This window comes from Mustela nigripes, chromosome X (genome assembly GCF_022355385.1).
Source record: "Mustela nigripes isolate SB6536 chromosome X, MUSNIG.SB6536, whole genome shotgun sequence".
In the NCBI taxonomy this organism is placed as follows: domain Eukaryota; kingdom Metazoa; phylum Chordata; class Mammalia; order Carnivora; family Mustelidae; genus Mustela; species Mustela nigripes.
This window is the reverse complement of record NC_081575.1, coordinates 4,698,874-4,704,453: the sequence shown is the minus strand read 5'-3', so window position 1 is coordinate 4,704,453 and position 5,580 is coordinate 4,698,874. Positions and strand designations below refer to the sequence as shown.

Genomic DNA, 5,580 nt, shown 5'->3' with positions numbered 1-5,580 from the left:
ATTTTATTTCACTGTTCTGCATTTCTATCTTCATACCAATACCATGTCATTTTGTTACTATAGCTTTGTAGAAAGTTTTGAAATTAGGAAATGTGAGTCCCCCAAATTTGTTCTTTTTCAAGATTGTTTAGCCTATTCTGGTCCTTTGAGATTCCATATACACTTTATTTTTTAATTTTATGTAAATTCAAGTGATTAATATATAGTGTATTATTAGTTTCAGAGGTAGAATTCAGGGATTCTGAACACCCAATGCTCATTACATCACATGTCATCCTTATAATGCCCAGTGCTGATTACATCACATGCCGTCCTTAATGCCCATCACCCAGTTACCCCATCCCTTCCCACCTCCCCTCCAGCAACCCTCGGTTTGTTGCCTATAGTTAAGAGTCTCTTATAGTTTGTCTCCCTCTCTGATTTGTCTTATTTTTCCCTCTCCTCCCCTATGATCATATGTTTAGTTTCTTATATTCCACATATGAGTGAAATCATATGATAATTGTCTTTCTCTGATTTACTTATTTCGCTTCATATAATACTCTTTAGTTCCATCCACATCATTACAGATGGTGAGATTTCATCTTTTTGATGGCTGAGTAATATTCCATTATATATGGAATGTATATGCCATATCCTTTTTATCCATTCATCTGTTGATGGCCATCTGGGCTCTTTATTACTAGGTATTTACCCAAGGGATACAAATGTAGTGATCGAAAGGGCCACTGTACTCCATATACACTTTAGAATCAACTTTTCCATTTCTTCAAAAGAAGTTGTTGGGATTTCTTATAGGGATTGTACTGAATCTGTAAATCGCCTTGGTAGGATTGTTATCTTAACAAATTAAGTCTTTGAATACATGAATGGATTCTTTCCATACGGAAAAAGTATGGTATATTTCCATATGCTGAAGTCTTTTTTAATTTCTTTGAGCAATGTTTTGTAGTTTTTATTATTGCTTTTTAAAAATTTTTATTAATTTATTTGGGGTGGGGGAGTCAGAGAGCACCCAGGCTGGTGGAGGAGCAGAGGGAGAGAGAGAAGCCGACTCCCCACTGAGCAGGGAGTCCGACAAGGGCTCAATCCCAGCACCCATGATCATGACCTGAGCCAAAGGCAGTTGATTAAACAACTGAGATAACCAGGCAACCCTGTTTTGTAGTTTTTAGTGTACAAGTCTTATACTTCCTTGGATACTTATTTTTAAATACTTTTTTTTCTTTTTTTTTCCACTTTGTATGTCTTTATTTTTGTCTAATCACTCTGGTTAGCACTTCCAGTACAAAAAAATAAAAGTGGCAAAAGCAGGAATTCTTGGCTTTATTTATTTGTTTTTACAAAAGATTTATTTACCCTGAAGATCCTTTGGGTGGAGATGGCATCACCCGGAGTGTGAGTTGCTGCACAAGGATACTGAAGACAATGGCTAAGGACAAACTAAGAGGGCAGAAGTCCAGGAATGTATTTCATATAGCCAGCCCCCAAAAACCTTAAAGCCTAAAAACAAAGGAAAACCAATGTGCTATGGTGAGTGCTGTGAAGTGTGTAAACCTGGCGATTCACAGACCTGTACCCCGGGGGATAAAAATATATTATATGTTTATAAAAAATAAAAAATTTAAAATTTAAAAAAAAATACAAAGGAAAACCAGTTACCACTAACCTTAAGAAGATAAACATTGTGAATAAAGAAAAAGTTAACAGGGTGAATAAAGCTTTTGTAGATATACAAAAGGAGCTTGCATATTTCTCAAAAGGCCTTTCCCTTGAACCTCTGCAGAAATAGCTGTATGCTCAGCAGTGTCATGAAAACGAACCAGTTAATGTTGATGAAGCGACAAGATCAATGGCTCAGTTGTAATACACTAGAGATATATCAAATACCCCCAAAAGACCAATAAATTAAATGTTTTATACAAATAAGAGATTTGTTTATTATTAATTTTAGAGAGAGGAAGGAGGGGCAAAGGGAAAGGGAGAGAGAGAGACTCTCAAGCAGACTCCTCCCCACTGAGCATGGAGCCCAGTTTGGGGCTTGATCTCACAACCCTGAGATCATGACCTGAGTAGAAATCAAGAGCCAGATGCTTAACTGACTGAGCCACCCCCAAGCACCGCTTGGCTTATTTCTTATTTCTTGGCTTAATGGGAAAATTTCAGTCTTTGACCATTGAGTATGTTACATGTGGGTTTTGCATGAATTCCCTTTATCATGTTAAGAAAGTTTTCTTCTATTTCTAGTTTGTTGAATGTTCTTCATATCATGAAAGAATGTTGGATAGTTTACTTTTCTTTTGATGTCTTTGTCTAGCTTTACTACCGGGGTAATGGTGACCTCACAGAATGAGATAGGAAGTACTCCCTCCTCTTCTATATTTTGGGAAGAAATTGAAGATTTGTATAAGTTCTTCTTTCAAGTATTGGTAGAACTCACCCGTGAAGTTACCTGGTCTTGGCATGTTCTTTCTTATGAGATTTTTTTGGTCACTGATTCATTCTCCTTACCTGTTAGGTCTATTTGAATTTTCTTTTTTTCTTGAGTCAATTTTGGTTGTTTATGTTTTTTAGAAATTTATCCATTTCATTTAGGTTATATAATTTCTTGGAGTATAATTGTTCAGAGTATTCTCTAAGAATCATTTTTTATTTCTTTAACATCTGTAATACTATTCCCATTTCTATTTTTTTTTTATTTTAGTAATTGACTCTTATTTTTTCTCCTGGTCTTACTAAACATTTATCAATATTAGTGATCTTTTCAAAGAAACAGCTTTACTTAGTGATCACCTAGTGATAAGACAGAAATTTCCTTAAATGTATGGAACCAAAATTAAAATTCCAGTCTTCACAGGTATTCCTTTTTGTATGTGTTGGACCACACTACACCACACCCCAGAGGGTGACCTGGTATACTGTCCTCATTTACAGCCAATTTGAGAATTCTTGTGAATACAGCAATACCTTAAACATTCATCTAGTATTATTATGGAAAAGAGTCATACTTTGCACAATAGCAGAGTTTCACAATAGGCAATTTTATGCAGTTTATTTTAGGAACAGCTTGAGAGTATCATTATTAATTGACTGATCATAATTGATCAAAGTATCAACTCATGATTTCCCATGGTTTCTCACCTTTAATCTGAGAACTTGGAAACATTTCACATTTCTAATTAAGCTTTCCAACACTCACTGTAGAATGCTTAAGTGGGTAGGAGAAGAATAAATGAAACAAGATGGGATTGGGAGGGAGACAAACCATAAGTGACTCTTAATCTCACAAAACCAACTGAGGGTTGCTGGGGGGAGGGGGTTGGGGAGAAGGGGGTGGGATTATGGACATTGGGGAGGGTATGTGCTTTGGTGAGTGCTGTGAAGTGTGTAAACCTGGTGATTCACAGACCTGTACCCCTGGGGATAAAAATATATGTTTATAAAAAATAAAAAATTAATTAAAAAAAGGAAAAAAAAGAATGTATATTATTATATAAATCAGTTTTAAGGATGAGAAAATATAACAAGTTCATCATCTGTTGAATCTGAGGGGCTCTGTTTTTCATACAGCTATCCTGACCACCCTCTGGGTAGAGTCTAATTTCCAGCCTTGAGAAGCTTCCCAGTGAATATTCAAACACAGAATTGAGAAAGAGAACTGAGGCACAAAAAAGCTCATATAACATGTCCTGAGTCACACAGCTAATGAAAGGTGAGGAAATAAAAACTCATCTTGGGGTCTTGCTTACTCTGTATCTCATGCTCTAGTAAGAAAGAAGTGCTTTCCAGAAAGATTAGAATGACCAAACTTAGTTATAGGTGGTCTCAATCCCCCAAAGCATCAAGAGTTGGACTGTTTGTCAGTTTGGACACTCAGATAACAGATACTCCTGACCTTTCAGGAGCTTCACAGAAAGGGGCCAGGTAGGCTTCTCAGAGTCCAGAGCCTAGAGGGAAAGCATAACTTTGGTAAAGTTCTACGGGGTTCTGGAGCTGAACTGCTGCTTTGCAGGCCCACAAATTCTATTTTAGCTGCCCCACCAGAAATAACCAGGGCTTGGGGGCTACCCAGCAGAGACAACGGGACACTGACACATAACTAACTTGTAAAGCTCCAGGTTTTTCACTGTAGAGGAGGAGACTATAATGATCTATTTGGTGGAGGATTAGAGCCATAGATACCAGTAAAAACCCTTATTTAACTTAATACATATATAGATGATTACATATAAAAATATTTATAGAATTATGAATACACACAGGGTAGTGAACACACATGTAATTCCTTCCTCTGTCAATCAAGGAACCATAGAAGCAATGACACCTCAGTTTCAATGAGCATACTTAGTACACAGATCTAGATTTCTCATACTGTTTTACAGTAAAAGGAACAAGGGGTCCACGGAGAAATTGCTGATTCTAGAACTGGGGCAGGAAATACACAAGATGAGCCTGAAGCATCGTGGAATGCCTGAAAATAAAGACGTGCTTAAAAAACAAATAAAAACAAACACAAACATTTCCAGGGATATGGCAAAGGTAATATACAGAGGGAGGTAACAGTAAGAGCTCCCAGTGGCCAAATGTGAACAATTTAAACAACAGAAATATATGAAGCTGTGTTGGATTTTAACCCAGAGTGTACTACAAATAGCCATGTGTCTATATTAAAAAATATATTTGACTGATTAAACACATAAACACGGGAGAATAGGCAAAATCTCCAATGGAGAAAAATTCCAGTTTATGCAGATACTTCCACTTCAACATAGAGCCTAATTCTCTAGCCCTGAAGTATGGGCCACACATGGCGACTTTCGTCTGAGGACGACAATATGAACAGAAGGCCAGAAACAGTAACGTTACAGTGGAGACACCTAATGGGCATTAACTCAGCCAGGTGATCGAGATAAACATCCTTAGTGATAAATCATGCTAATAGTATGTGCTATTGATATGATGTCCTGACTTTACTGCCATGGTCTTTTTTCCTAACACACAACTCTAGACTAATCATGAGCAAAACATCATAAAAAATCCCGACTGAGGGACAAGGTATGAAATATCTAATCATTCCTCCCCAAAACAGTCAAGCTCATCAAAAACAAAGAAACCACCACAGCCAAGGAAATATTACAATAATATAACCTAGTACATTGTCTGGGATCCTTGAACAGAAAGCAGACACTAGATAAACATGGCAGACCTCTGAGTAAAGTATGACTTCAGTTAATAATAAATAATGCATCAATATTAGCTCATTAATTATAATAAACATACCATATAAATGGGAGCTGTTCATAGTGGGAAACGGGAAGGGGCATGTACAAACTCTGTAATACCTTTACAAATTGTTTACAAATCTAAAATAAAATAGTTTAAAATAGTTTATTGAAAATGTTAAATAAAAAGGACAAAAAGAAACTGAATAAAACATAATGGGTAGGAAAAAGAAGAAAGAAAAAAGAAAAATAAACACAAGCACATAAAACCGGTGTGGAAAAAAAGGCCTGAATAATCTTTCTTTCCTCTCCTTTAACTCCCAAGCATATTATCATACACAAGTCTGGGTTCTTCCGT

At 36.4% G+C, this 5,580-nt stretch overlaps 1 pseudogene; it reads left to right on the top strand.

Annotated features, from left to right (window-relative positions):
• Positions 1 to 1,428: 1,428 nt before the first annotated feature.
• Positions 1,429 to 1,867, top strand: LOC132007731 (ribosomal biogenesis factor-like; annotated as a pseudogene).
• Positions 1,868 to 5,580: the final 3,713 nt, after the last annotated feature.